This window comes from Squalius cephalus (assembly GCF_949319135.1).
Source record: "Squalius cephalus genome assembly, chromosome: 14".
In the NCBI taxonomy this organism is placed as follows: domain Eukaryota; kingdom Metazoa; phylum Chordata; class Actinopteri; order Cypriniformes; family Leuciscidae; genus Squalius; species Squalius cephalus.
The window spans coordinates 10,992,908-11,009,522 of NC_137135.1; positions in this window are offsets into that span (position 1 = coordinate 10,992,908).

A 16,615-nucleotide genomic window follows, 5' to 3' on the forward strand; every position below is an offset into this window, starting at 1 on the left:
AACAACCTTATTCAACTATTCATTTTCCTATGAGTACGTTCACGTAGTGTAACAGCGCAGCACTTCTGTGTTGCAGAATTAGCAACTACCATCAGAATGAATTGAAAATCAAACTGAAATGAAAATGAAACTATGACACATAGCCTTGTGTTGCATTGTGTTTGCACACATTTCAGAGCATAACACATGCAACTGAGCTTGCATTCTTGTGCTTGTGTACAGCATGTTTCAGGCCTTACAGGGATAGTTCACTTTAAAATTAAATTTTGGTATGTTTTAGCTTACCTCAAGGGCATCCAAGATGTAGGTGTCTTTGTTTCCACAGTAGTTTCAATTTTTATATTTTTAGGTCAAACCGTTCTTGTCTGTCAGTCATATAATGCAGGTATATGGTCACTGTCTCAAAGAGCATGCACAGAGAAGTCCAAATTAAACAATTCCCCATCGTAAGTGCACATTGATGGCCTAAGACACGAAACGAGCGGTTTGTGTGAGAAAACGAACAGTATTTATATCGTTTTTACCTCTTGTATACAACCACATCCAAGTGATCTAAGGGCGCGTGCGCTTCCGGCGCTTTCTTCTTCTTGTTTTTTTTACGGTGGATCACAAACAAATATGTGCATTACCGCCACCTATCTCAGAAATGGACCATTGACACTTTCCTGTACTTCTTTAACCTATCAACCGACATAAATTCCCTTATTTACCCGCATAGAAGCTTCATAGAATTTCATCCGGCGCTGTGTGTTCAGCTCCTCCGTCCACTCTCAGCCCCCATGACAGGAAAAAAAAAACACGTCCAAGTGATCTGAGGGCGCACGTGCTTCCTGGTGTGTGACGTGTGCGCGCTGCACAAGCGCTGGAATTAAATTAGGTTTTTTTTTTCCTGTCATGGGGGGGGGATGGTAATTTTTCCGCAGCGCCGGATGAAATTCTATGAAGCCTCTATGCGGGTAAATAAGGGGAATTTATGTCGGTTGATAGGTTAAAGAAGTATAGGAAAGTGTCAATGGTCCATTTCTGAGATAGGTGGCGGTAATGCACATATTTGTTTGCGATCCGCCGTAAAAAAAAAAAAAAAAACAAGAAGAAGAAAGCGCCGGATGCGCACGCGCCCTCAGATCACTTGGATGTGGTTGTGTACAAGAGGTAAAAACGATATAAATACTGTTCGTTTTCTCACACAAACCGCTCGTTTCGTGTCTTAGGCCATCAATGTGCACTTACGATGGGGAATTGTTTAATTTGGACTTCTCTGTGCATGCTCTTTCAGATAGTGACCATATAGACCTGCATTATATGACTGACAGACAAGAACGGTTTGACCTAAAAATATCAAAATTGAAACTACTGCAGAAACAAAGACACCTACATCTTGGATGCCCTTGAGGTAAGGTAAAACATACCAAAATTTAATTTCAAAGTGAACTATCCCTTTAAGATTTCACTTTTTGCCGTGTGGGAGGGATAGAAGTACACAATTAATAGTTTGGCAACTAATTACTATGATCTGCATTGAGTGCTTTCATATACCACTTAGGTCAACGCCATTCTGAATAATATATAATCACAAATTAGTCTCAGGCTTTCTGTTTTCTTTGACTGTTATAAAAGTATAATTCATTTATGAGGAAATAAGAAATGGAAAACACTGGTTTTAAAGACATTTGCATCTCTACAAATATGTAGACTATTAAAGATGAATCTGTCTTATGTCAGCGCCTGTAAGGAAGTCAAATGCATTCACATGCTTAAGTCTACCCGACTGTATATGCATGACTGTATTTCGTGTGCATAATGGTGCAGGGAAACACAGGAAATGGATTTTATAGTGGGAGAAATGGGGAGGTGTGTAAAACAAAGATGCTGTCATTATAAATCTTTTAGTGTTTTTAGAATCGGCCTCATATAGAGATGTTTTTTGTTGTCTGTCTTAATTTCCAAAAACAAATTTCAGCTGATTGTAGATGCTGACAGTGGGCTTTAGTTTTATGTATTGTCAGCTCGCATGGATTTCCCACATTATGTTCACATGAATCTTTGATGCATATTGTAAACTGGATAGTAACGAATGGATTGCCGCACAACAGCCTGGATGCTCAGGCGTGCCAGGAAACAAAATTTTATTTAAATTGTACTCTGTTTTTAGTGCTTGTGAGGAAGCCTTCATGGTAATACTTTCTATGAAGACCATGCTTATAATGAATTATAGCCCAATTTATACATATTTATAAGTAAGTACTACTATTCTATAAATATATTTATAAAGACTTTTTATAAGTAATTATAAAAAATAATATAAATGTAACTATACTGCATTATAAGAACAGATATAGTTACATTTATATTATTTTTTATAATTACTTATAAGTCATGCATTTGCTTTTTCAATGCATATGCTCATAATCTATACACTGATATATAAATGATCAAATCTAAAATAGTTCCACATAACCTTGTTTGCTGTACCGATCAGTTATCAATGACGCCTTTAATGGCTAATGTTTGTATTAGACGTCATGAATAGTCATTTTGATTTGTTAAAATCTATATCTCCTCAGCCATATGCATGGTATTGCTTATAAGAGTTTGGAATTATACTTTAAAAATAATGTTGTAGTGTTTTGCTAGTATGTAACTTTAAAAATAATACTTTAAAAAGGAACTTTAAAAACTGTTTGTATTAATATTTTCTGTTGTTATTGATTAATGATCAATGATTATTGATCATTAATTGCATTTACAAATAAACAACTTAAAATGTATAATGAGCACATCTTCATGATTTCTTAACATTTGCTTTAGGAAATTACATCTTATATTTTCACTTTACTTAAAGCCATCAATGATGCATTTATAGAGGCTAACTGTATTGTCACTCACAATAAGTATTTATAAGAACACAACACGGCTATTAATAACAATATATTCACTTATTTGACAGAAATAAATCTCAATTACTAAAAAGTCATTGTAACTATAATATAATAACATTATAGCAATGCGGGTCACATCTTTATAAATGCATTCATGGAACCACATGACTTATTAAAACTTATAAATCAGTGTATAATGGATTATGAGCATGCACATTGAAAAGGTAAATGCATGACTTATAAGCAATTATAACAAATAATATAAATGTAACTATAACTGTTCTTATAATGCAGTATAGGTCTGAATGAGTCTTTATAAATATATTTATAGAATAGTAATACTTACTTATATCTAAGTATAAATGGAGCTATAATTCATTATAAGCATGGACTTCATAGAAAGTGTTACTGAATTCATCCCTGAAACTTTGAAAGATACTAGGTCAGAATTCATTATGACTTCATTGCTCCACTGCAGACAGTGGTGTTTATTGGCACTGGCCGTTTGTGTTGTTTTACCATAAAATTCACTTAAGGAATCATGATAACTGAGCCTTTAAATCTCCTTTGTAAAAGCTTTAAGAGGCATAAATAGTCCTTACTTCAGATGAGCTCATAAAAATAGTTAACTGACAACTACTAAATGTTTTATAACTACCTGAATTATTCATGAATTACAGTCGGAATACATGCTAATAAAGCATTTATTAACACGCTGAGTAACTATTACTATATGTCTAAATAATAAAATGTATACATGTACATTTAAATAGTTTATTAATCATTTACTTACGCTTTCTAAATTATCTTATGAACCACTGACAACTCCTAAATAACTGGTTTGTAAATGACGTTTACTTTATTAATGATCAATTCATCATTTCTAAATTAATTAAGTATGAAAATACAATTATTAATGAATTAAAAAATGAATGAATATAGGGGTGTTAATACACAACATGTTTTAGGATTCCACTTCACTGCTTTTCCATTGTTTTCTAAACTTTAATAGGTGGACATATTTTACAGTTGCACTTCTCACATCTTTTGCAGTATTCAGAAATTGCAATACTCAAGTTAAAAACCAATAAGTTTTAAAAACATGTCTCTAGACCTATATTTGCTTTATGGAAGCTATAAATTGAATAAAATTAGATCTTAAATGGGCTTTTCGTACAGTTTTGTCGCACTTACAGTTTAAGCTCCTTCCTCATCTGATTCTATCTGGTTATGTTATTATTTTACCATTGCAACAGATACATTTCATGATAATGGCTTCTCTGCAATCGTGGTATTGTACAGTGTACCTTACTGTAGTATCATTTATGACATATAAATTCTCTTAAAAACATGAAGGTTCTTTTTTTCTCTTACAGATGCCAGAGGAACCATTTTCTGTTCACCAAAGAACCTTTCAAAACAGTTGTGAAAAGAAACAGAACACTTTAATAATCTAAAGAACCTTTCTATTGATGTTAAAGGTTCTTCATAAAAAATTTTTGTCTTTTTATGTCAGTCAATTAAGCTGCATACAGACCATATGGCGCTAGTCAAAGATCTGCCTACATGAGGCTAAATGCAAACTAGAGCAGAAACATTCATGTAGCCTGTCTTGTGAAACCATGTTGCCTCTACTGGAGCCAGAAACACTACTGTATTAAGCTCCATTGGGAAGTGTACTTTTGCACTGAGTAAATGTTTGCTGTTAGCCTTTTTTTTCGAGTCCCAGCAGAGAAAGCCAACAACTTACCAAATGTTGAATGTGTTTTTGTTTCAGTTACACTAAACTCACTGCACCTTGCAACAGCATGTTCACAAATCTTATTTGGAAGAGGTGATTAGTTACATGTATGTGGCATAATTAAAACAGTGCTAAACAGTGATAAGACCGTGTTTTGAGAAGCTAATGTGTGTTTAAATGACATAATACATCATTAGTATGAAGTGTATGGAGGTCATATCATGAGAAATTGGATTTTCCTTTATCTCCAATAGGCTACATTAGCAGATGATAGCCCAAATTTACACATCAATGGCATTCACTAGCGTTCAGCAGCTTGGCCCACCCAGTCATGCTGAGACAATAAGGAGGAAATTGGATAGACAGTCCATCCTTAATGTTTGTGTGTCATATTTCAGCATGGGTTGTTTTGTGAACCTGTCACAATGTAATGTATGCTTTGAAAAGAGGCTGTTGTTGAAGGACGTGCAGCGTAAACTATAATGGACCTGACGGCGAAGCAGCGGCTTGTGAGTAATGCAACATTTTATTCTAAGTCAGATGGTGGATACTCCTACTTGATATCTTTGACTTCTATAAAGGCTTTCCATTGCCTGACACTCAGAAGATTTATGATTGGCAATACGATCATTACCTATGGAGTTGTTCAACTGTCAACAAACAAGTATCCTAGCAAATGCTATGCAATTTGTTTTGCAGGTATAAAATGATCAACAAAGAGGTTATTTAGCGTTTTAAACACCTGTCTCTATTAAACCGGTTTTATTGTAATTGAATGTAAATTTGACTCATTCATGCAGTGTTTTTGCTTAAATGCGAATACTTATCATTAACTGTGTACATCTTATTGGGTGCCACGTGTTTGAGTCACAAACATGCATCAGAGTTCCAGATTTCAAGTTTCTTCCAACTTCTGTTACATTTTTTTTCAACCTAGAATGTCTTGGAAAAGCATGCATATACCTATATTTTTGCTAAATTAAAATAAAATGTATCTCTAAAATGTAAAATGCATACAATTCAATGCAGTTTCCGGCTTAAATCAACACTAGAGGCAGTAATACACCAAAAACTGTTATTCATTTTCACACACATTACGATTACAGGGACAAATTATCGATTCATAAAAACTTATTTCCACATGTTTCCTTTATGACCTCATTAACAAGTCAAGTCATCTTCATTTATATAGCGCTTTTAACAATGTAGATTGTTTCAAAGCAGCTTTACAGAGATAAACGTATCATTTAAGGTAACAGAGATTGTTTTGGCTTTATAGCGGTTCTTTAATAAAGTTATTTTCCAGCTAAAGTTAGTTTTGATTGATTCGCTTCCGTCGCAACAATAATTTGTTATTAAATTAGGGGCCGCTAAGACGACACCATTCTCTCTACACAGACTTTAAACGCGAACCTGTGATAAACGCTGATGGTGTTCACAGGCGCATTAAGAACTGGTTCTATAGTTATGCGCGTTTGAATATATGTGCGCAGGTTTGGAATTCCCTACAAACCAAGCCTAAACAAAGTACTGGTGTTTCCTTATAAATTTTGATACAGAATTTTATTTTGTTTTGTCACTTCGGGGTAAGTACGCGAAACAAATTTTCCCGACAACGCTTTATCTGTAGAGTGGTAAAGGGATCCTCCATAGGGAGAGACAAGTTGGCACTTCAGCACTGCGTTGTCATCGGGTCCAGGCGAAGGTCCTTCGTCAGATCTGGATACGGCCTGGATCCGGCAGGCTGCGGGAAAACCTCGGGATAAACAAAGACACTAAAATTAGCGTAGATGCCATTCTTCTTATGATGTAACAAGTACATCAGGATTTATGGGAAGTGTTCCCGGTTTCCGGCTGACCTAATCTATGCAGCCTAACATTGAATTATAGAAGTCTATAATGTATTATGTGAATGCTAGGTCAAAGAGATGTGTCTTTAATCTAGCTTTGAACTGACAGAGTGTGTCTGCTTCCTGGACAATGTTAGGAAGACTGTTCCAAAGTTTTGGTGCTAAATAGGAGAAGGATCTACCGCCAGCAGTCGATTTTGATATTCTAGGTATTATTAACTGGCCGGAATTTTGAGATCGCAATAGACGTGAAGGACTATAATGTGTTAAGAGCTCGCTTAAGTACTGCGGAGCTAAACCATTTAGGGCTTTGTAAGTAATCAGCAATATTTTAAAATTTATGTGATGTTTAATAGGCAGCCAATGCAGTGTTGACAGAACCGGGCTAATATGGTCATACTTCCTGGTTCTGGTAAGAACTCGAGCTGCTGCTTTTTGAACTAGCTGTAGTTTGTTTATTAAGTGTGCAGGGCAACCACCCAGTAGAGCATTACAATAATCTAGCCTTGATGTCATGAAAGCATGAACTAATTGTTCCGCATTTGTCAATGAGAGCATATGGCGTAATTTAGATATATTTTGAGATGGAAAAATGTGGTTTTACAGATACTAGACACGTGACTTTCAAATGAAAGTTTGGTATCAAAGAGAACACCCAGGTTCCTAACCGACGACGAAAACTTAACAGATCAGCCATCAAGTGTTAGACAGTATTCTAGATTATTACGTGTGGAAGTTTTTTGTCCAATAATTAGAATCTCTGTTTTTTTCAGAATTTAGAAGTAGGAAATTACGAGTCATCCAATTTTTTATATCAGCTATGCATTCCGTTAATTTAGTGAATTGATAAGTTTCGTTAGGTTTTGAAGAAATGTACAGCTGAGTATCGTCAGCATAACAGTGAAAGCTAATTCCATGTTTCCTAATGATATCTCCTAATGGTAGCATGTACAGAGTGAACAGCAGCGGTCCTAGTACTGAGCCTTGTGGTACGCCATACTGAACTTGTGACCGATAAGACATCTCTTCATTTACTGCTACAAACTGATAACGGTCAGATAAGTATGATTTAAACCATGCAGTGCAATTCCACTAATGCCAACATAGTTTTCTAGTCTATTTAAAAGAATGTTGTGGTCAATGGTATCAAATGCAGCACTAAGATCAAGTAACACTAATAGAGAGATACAACCACGATCGGATGATAAGAGCAAATCATTTGTGACTCGAATGAGAGCTGTCTCGGTACTATGGTACGGTCTAAATCCAGACTGAAAATCCTCGCAGATACCATTTCCTTTCCAGAAAGGAACACAGTTGTGAGGATACTGCTTTTTCTAATATATTTGACAGAAAAGGCAGATTCGAGATCGGCCTGTAATTGACTAATTCTGTAGGATCAAGTTGCGTTTTTTTAACAAGCGGTTTAATCATAGCCAGCTTAAAGGTTTTTGATACGTATCCTAGAGACAAAGATGAAATAATGATATTAAGAAGAGGATCTATGACCTCTGGGAGCATCTCTTTCAGTAGCTTAGTCGGTAACACATGTATGTTTTGTCTAACATACATGTTGTCGATTTAGATGAATTAACGAGTTTGCAAAATTCTTCCTCTCCTATAGCAATAAATTAATCAAATTTTTCCCCAGGGAGACTAAAATGCACTCCCTGATGTGATACTGTAGTAGACGGTTGCATAGTTATAATTTTGTCCCTGATATTATTTTTGTCCCTGATATAGATGTTTATTTTCTTCTAATAGGGTTGAAAAATAAGCAGATCTAGCAGCTTTTAAAGCCTCTCTGTAAGTAATCGAGCTCTCCTTCCATGAAATCTGAAATACCTCTAGTTTTGTTTTCTTCCAGTTGCGCTCCATTTTTCTGGCTGCTCTCTTAAGAGTCTGCGTGTGCTCGTTGTACCACGGCATTGGACAATTTTCTTTAATTTTCTTTAAGCGCAACGGAGCAACTGTGTCTAAAGTGCTGGAAAAGAGAGAGTTAAAAGTTTCTGTTGCAATATCAAGTTCTTCTAAGCTATCCGGGATGCTGAGATGATGAAACTGATTAGGAAGATTATTAATAAAGCAATCTTTAGTGGCAGAAGTGATAGGTCTAACATATTTATAACACGGAGTCGACTTTGCAACCTTGGCTAAACGTAATTTACTTGAGACTAGATAATGATCTGAGATGTCTCCGCTCTGCTGCAGAATTTCAACGGCATCAACATCTATTCCATGTGATAATATTAGATCTAGAGTATGATTACGACAATGAGTAGGTCCTGACACATGTTGTCTAACTCCAATAGGGTTTACAATGTCTTTAAATGCCAATCCCAATGCATCTTTTTCATTTTCTATGTGTATATTAAAATCACCAACAATTAGTACTTTATCTGCAGTCAATATTAATTCTGATAGAAATTCCGCAAATTCTTTGATAAAATCTTTATGGTGCCCTGGTGGCCTGTATACAGTAGCCAGCACAAATCTCAAACGTGATTTATCATTTATACTATATATTTTTACATTAAGCACCAACACTTCAAAAGAAGTATATTTAAAACTTGATTTCTTAGTGGTTTTGAAAATATTACTATAAATTACAGCAACACCTCCCCCTTTGCGTTTCAGACGAGGTTCATGTTTATAACTGTAATCTTGTGGGGTGGACTCATTTAAAGTAATGTAATCGTTTGGTTTTAGCCAGGTTTCTGTCAAACACAGCACATCTAGGTTATTATCTGAAATCATATCATTAACAATGAGTGCTTTTGAAGTAAGCGATCGAATATTCAGCAGGCCAAGCTTTATCATTTGCTCATTTGTATTATAGCTGTTTTTTTATTTGTTGAACATCAATTAAAATTTTTTGGACGTTTTTTGGATTTCCAAATTCGGGGAATAGACACAGTCTCTATATGATGATATCTAGATGAAAGAGGCTCTATGTGATTCATCTGACCTTGGTAGTGCATTTGTAAACTAATACATGTTGATGTTTGCATCACATAACCACCTGTGTATGGGTTTTCTGATGTAGTAAACTTGCTCAGCAGCTCTCCTGGTACAGCATTGCACTTTGGTACAAATCCTGTAAAATATGTGTCATGATAAAAGACATGCAGAATCAATCTGAAATGCCATGGTTTCTTCAGCAAATATGTTTTACCTCACTTTTGCTTTTGTTAACATTATTAAGTATGTTTAGGGTTTATTGTAGGTCCTTCTCCTATTTAGCACCAAAACTTTGGAACAGTCTTCCTAACATTGTCCGGGAATCAGACACACTCTGTCAGTTCAAAGCTAGACTAAAGACACATCTCTTTGACCTAGCATTCACATAATACATTATAGACTTCTATAATCCAATGGTGCTGCATAGATTAGGTCAGCTGGAACCGGGAACACTTCCCATAAATCCTGATGTACTCGTTACATCATAAGAAGAATGGCATCTACGCTAATTTTAGTGTCTTTGTTTATCCCGAGGTTTTCCCGCAGCCTGCCGGATCCAGGCCGTATCCAGATCTGATGAAGGACCTGCGCCTGGACCCGATGACAACGCAGTGCTGGAGTGCCAACTAGTCTCTCCCTATGGAGGATCCCTTTACCATTCTACAGATAAAGCATCGTCGGGAAACTCAATTCGCGTACTTACCCCGAATTGATAAAATAAAATAAAATTCTGTATCAAAAATTATAAGGAAACACCAGTACTTTGTTTAGGCTTGGTTTGTAGGGAATTACAAACCTGCGCACATATATTCAAACGCACATAACTATAGAACCAATTCTTAATGCGCATGTGAACGCCATCAGCGTTTCTCACAGGTTCGCGTTTAAAGTCTGTGTAGAGAGAATGGTGTCGTCTTAGCGGCCCCTAATTTAATAACAAATGATCGTTGCGACGGAAGCGAATCAATCAAAACTAACTTTAGCTGGAAAATAACTTTATTAAAGAACCGCTATAAAGCCAAAACAGTCTCTGTTACCTTAAATGATACGTTTATCTCTGTAAAGCTGCTTTGAAACAATCTACATTGTTAAAAGCGCTATATAAATGAAGATGACTTGACTTGACTTGACTTGTAGTTGGTAGATGTATTTCTGTCATGACATCTCTTGGAGTGATTGGCATGGTAATGTATGTGACAATGTTGACATGTTTGGTCTTGTCGGAATCGATCTGCTACGCTGCTGCTGATATATATATGCAGCTGTTGGTTGCTGTTGCTGCTGCAAATCATATACACGACTTGCTACTGCCAATACATACCCAACACGCTGCAGTGATCAAGTAAGACATTCTGCTGCTGTACAATATAACATATATGAATTACCTGTAGCAGATCTATACAGGTGGAGCTGGGGAAGCGCCAAAATTCTGTTTATTGTTTGAATTTCGTAATAAAAAGAACAGAATTTGAAAGCTGAGACTTTGTCTCATATTAAAAGCAACACATCACAAAGCGTATTGCAATGTAATGGACAAACATGATGAAAACTGAAAAGTGACACAGTCACTGTAAATACCAAGAAAGCTGATAAGCTGTGCGTACATGACGACCGATTTCCCAGTTGACCCGAAGACCCAGAAGGGCGAGGTGCTGTAGCACCAGGTCCCTGTATCGAGATAGTTCAGGATGCGACTCGGTTCGGCGCAAGGGCTGCCTCGACGACTTTCATTTCGGCTGGAGGGACGGTCTCGATCGCACCCTTCACTAGTAGGGTGGCAACCTCCACACACATAACAGGGGTATTGCCACCCACCATGGTATAGCGGACTCCCCGGAAGTGGGGAGGAGACAATGCGAACTGAATCGCATAGCCGAGCCCAATGGTTCTCGCGAGCCAGCGGGACAGATTGGGAAGCTCTAGCCAGTCTCCCAAACCAGCGGGGTCATGTACAGACGTACCCATGATGGGGCAGCGAGGCGGAATGACCGGCACAGACGTGGGAGCGTCCCGGTGTGGGGTCACGATCATATGCTGCGTCCTGACAGAGGAGGCCAGGGAAGGACGGGCGTTCCGCGGTGGCCTCCTCTGACAGGGGTCTGGTGACAGAGGGGGATGAGAGTGGTGAGGCAGAATGTCGCATACTGCCATCTGTGGCCTCTGGGGGCTCAGAGAAGCAAAAACATGATGCGAGATTTCCGCGCTGCTCCTTTTTAGAGTTGCACTATGCAAATTCCACAGATCCATGGTATTATATTGCCATTGGCTCATTTTCTAGAACTCGAAGGTGATAGGCTTCTAAGCGAAACCCCCATTTCGTCATTCACTGATGTAACTCGTAGTGACTGAACGAAAGGGAACATAAGCTATTATATGAAATATGTTATATCTTATTATATGAAATATATCATATAAATAATGATATAGGAAATATATCATTGAAATATAAAAATTAAAATGACGGGTAATGGGGCTTCCGGTTGGGCCTCGGAGAGATGTAGACGTGTCTAACTGAGCTCTCCCACATGAACCTTAAAATTCATCAACAAGACACTTTTTTCGCTGTTTGAAGCCATACAGACACTGTGTACATTGGTAAAATGTGAGAATTTTTGTTTTTATTCTGTTAATCGAGTTGAGCCGCTTATAAACATGCTGAACCTGAGGAAGGCTGCTAAAGCTAGCGAACCAGCAGAAAGCACAAGCTCAGGGCAGTCAGCTATATTGCAAGCAATAAATTCATTAAGAAACGAACTGCTGGCGAAAATGGATGAGAAAGCAGAGATGCAAAATGAAGAAATACGCAAGCAAATCAGTGGTTTGAGAGACGAGCTGAAGGGTGCAATCGATCAGGCTAACATCAAAGCTAACGCGCTAGAGGAGCGCACCGCAGGCTTGGAAACTGCAGCTAACACTCACTCGGATGCTATCGCTAATCTGGAGCAGCAGGTGGCTGAACTGAAAAAAGAGGTGGTGAGTTTGGCGGCAAAGGCTGAGGATTTGGAAGCGAGATCACAGAGATGTAATTTACGCATCTTTGGGGTTAAAGAAGGACGAGAGGCAGGCGTTTCAGCGAGCACCTTCATTGCAAAACTTTTACAAAAAGTGATGGGCCTGGACGAGCCGCCTGTTATAGATAGGGCTCACCGTACTTTGCAGCAAGCCCCGGGAGACGGGCAGCCACCGAGAGCTTTTGTCGTCAAGTGCCACAAGAGAAGGAAAACATTCTACGAAAGGCTGTTACATCTCCAAAACTTGTATCTGAAAATGGCGACACTATCAGAGTGTTCCCTGATTACACGCAGAATGTGACGCGACGGAGAGCGGCTATCGGACAGGTGAGACAGTTATTACGGCAATGCGAGGGAGTAAAATACGGGCTGTTGTATCCTGCAAAACTGAGGATTACGACTCGGGATGGTCAGCAGAAGAGCTTTACTGACCCAGAGAAGGCGGTTACCTTCGCAAGGGGATTTATGAGTGATTAATATGGGAGTTTGTTCGGCTACATACCTCGGTATATTTGGTGGGAGTGAACCAATTGTTGTTGGGGATCAATATCGCTGCAATGTAATGCCATGGGACATTGGATCAGTTCAGTGACATTGGACAGTGGGTGTACTGATGGCTAGTTGCATATGCGGACTGAGGCGTTATTTAAAAAAAAAAAAATTGTATTTTTTTTTTCATGTTTCATTCAGAACTGTCTTCTAATATATGTAGGAAACAAGTATGGATAATTTGACTGTTTTAAAGTAGGCCTATTATTATTATATATCTATTCATTTAATTATTTATTTTCTATTTTTCTTTATATACAATAATTCATATGTCTGCTTGGTTTTTCATGTTTCACTTAGAATCGTTTTCTAACATATGCAGAAATCAAAGTACTGATAACTAGTACTTTTTAAGTACTTTTTTTTTTTTTTTTTTTTTATTATTTACTTAACACTCACAAATGCAGTCATTTTTTTTTTTTTTTTTTTTTTTTTTATCTCTCTCCCATGTACACAGGGATATTGAGTAATGGTTCTAATTAGTCTTGTTAATGTTATAGATGTTCAGCTAAATGGTTATTATAAGGTTTGTGTGGGGCCTCAGCTCCACTTGGTAAGTTTTATTTTCTTCTTTCTATGAAACTTCATAGTGGCTTGGGAGGTTGGGGGTTGGGGGTTGGGGGGGGGGGGGGGGGGGTGCAGTCTCTCATTTGGGGAGGGACCAGCAGGGGTCTGTGTTGTTAATGGGTGATTTAAAAGTTTTCTTTTTACTTTGCACAGTCTGCTTTTTTTCTGTCTTTGTGCTTTTGTTCCTTTCCCCTTTACTTTATTTTTCTTTCTCAGAGTTGGAGATGAGTTTTCACAATAGCACTGAGTTGGACTTTATCTGCCATGGGTTCTGCAGATGGAATGAATAGACCTGCGACTAAATTTGTGAGCTGGAACGTGAGGGGACTCAATCATCCTGTAAAGCGAAGTAAGGTGTTTTCATATTTAAACAAATTGAAAGCAGAGATAATATTCCAACAGGAAACACATCTTCGCACAACAGACATTCCTAAATTAAAGAGAGGATGCGTATCACAGGTCTACCACTTTGAATTAAATTCTAAATTTCGCGGTACAGCCATCTTGATTGGCAAAAATGTAAAATTTATACAAACCAGTGTTATTAAAAGGCGGGCATTTTGTGATTGTCCAGGGCAGACTTTATAACGTGCCGGTGGTCCTAGTTAGTGTGTATGCTCCAAATTGGGATAACCCAGACTTTTTTAAAGAACTGTTTGGCCGTATACCAGAGCTGGGCACACATCATCTGATTCTGGGAGGAGACTTTAATACGGTTCTTAAACCTTCTCTAGACCGTTCCAAAGTATTTACAGCCCCTCAACTATTATAAATGCTTTTTGCGGTTTTAGTGGTGTAGTAGATCCATGGAGATTTAAGAATCCTACGTTAAAGGAGTTTTCCTTTTTCTCCGCTGTTCATCAAACATACTCAAGAATAGATTTCTTTTTGCTGGATCAAAAAATGCTCTCATCAATTAAGTCTTGCAGTTATGAAAGCATTGTTATCTCTGACCACTCTCCGGTCACTATGGAGCTTTGACTCCAGGTTAGAAGGCCAATTCAATGTAATTGGCGATTTAACACATCTTTGTTGTCTGATGAAACATTTGTAGACTTTATTTCAACACAGATTGATTTCTTTATTGAAACTAACCAGCTGCCAGACACCGATATTTTAATACTTTGGGAAACTCTTAAAGCATATATTAGGGGTCAAATAATAGAATACACTGCTCGTCTTAATAGAAGCACGTCTAGACGCTACAATGAGTTGATCAATCTAATCCACGATGTTGACCAGCAACACTCCTCGGCCCCTACAGCTGACCTCCGCAAAAAAAGAATAACATTACAAACTGAATTTGATCTTCTTGCCTCTATGGAAGCAGGAGAGAAATTTCTGAAATCTAGACAAAACTTTTACGAACATGGAGAGCGGGCAAGTAGGTTACTCTCTCACCAGCTGCGTCAATATTCTGCTGCCAATTGTATTACAAAAATACAAACTGCGGATGGAGAAGTTAAGCTTGACCCCAAAGACATTAACGAGCAATTCAGATTATTTTATTCATCCTTATATTCCTCAGACAATCCTAGTGACCATGTATTTCTTGACAATGTAACTCTCCCGACTATAGCTGAGGAGGATAAGGTCATCCTTGAGCAGCTGATATTTGAAACTGAGATTAGTCAAGCAATTAGGTCAATGAAAAATAGAAAGGCATCAGGCCCAGATGGGTATCCAATTGAGTTTTATAAGGCTTTTGCCTCCAAGTTGATACCTTTACTGTGCCTCGTCTACAATGAATCACTCAAACAAGAGAAGCTGCCTACATCTATGACCCAAGCCACAATATCTGTGCTTCCCAAAAAGGACAAAGACCCCACTAAATGCGAGTCTTATCGCCCCATCAGCCTACTCACATGTGATTATAAAATACTTACAAAGATTCTCTCCTTAAGATTGGAATCTATAATACCAAAAATTGTGCATCCTGACCAGACAGGCTTTGTAAAAGGCAGGCAGTCTTTTCACAATTTACGTCGCCTCTTTAACATAATATATTCTAAACATTCGATTCACTCGCCAGAAATAGTGATTTCACTAGACGCGCATAAAGCTTTCGATCGAATTGAGTATGGACACCTTTTCAAAACTCTAAGCAAATTCGGCTTTGGTCCAGTCTTTGTTTCTTGGATTCAGATGTTGTATGCAGCACCCCAAGCTAGAGTGAGGACTAATAACTTTAATTCGCAATATTTTACTGTTCAGAGAGGGACACGACAGGGTTGTCCGTTGTCCCCTCTTCTCTTTGATCTGGTCATTGAGCCACTTGCCGCGGCATTGCGATGTAATAACAATATACGGGGTATCACGAGGGGCGGCCTGGTTCATAAAGTGTCATTGTATGCCGATGATTTGCTGATGTTTATATCAGATCCGGAGACTTCAATCCCAGAATGCCTAGACACCATTTCTCAGTTTGGTAAATCCTCTGGGTACAAGATTAACCTCACCAAAAGTGTTTTGTTCCCAATTAATGTTTTGGCTCGGAATCAATCCTTTGACTCATACCCATTCAGGACTACAGAGGGCCCCATGACATACCTGGGAGTAAGTGTCACAAGTAGATATAAGGAATTATTCCAAAATAACTTCTAATCAGCCTTAGGACAGATCAAGGAGAACCTTAATCGTTGGTCTACTCTGCCCCTGTCCCTGGCTGGACGTATTAATTCAATAAAGATGCTAACGCTACCTAAGATCTTGTACTTATTTCAAACAGTCCCAATCTTCATACCCAAATCATTCTTTAAAGATCTTGACAGGCACATCAGTACATTTATATGGAACAAAACTATACCTCGCGTACGGAAAACAGTTCTTGAGAGACGTAAGGAGAATGCTGGACTAGCTCTACCAAATATTTTATACTATTATTGGGCTGCAAACATTCACAAATTAGTAATATGGTATGGAGCTTCTATTGGTGGGAGTAGTCCGATTTGGTGTCTAATGGAACACCATTCATGCTCGTCCGTCTCTTTGGCCTCAATGCTGTGCGCTCCACTGCCAGTGGCAGTGGGTGCACATACGGACAATCCTATTGTAAGA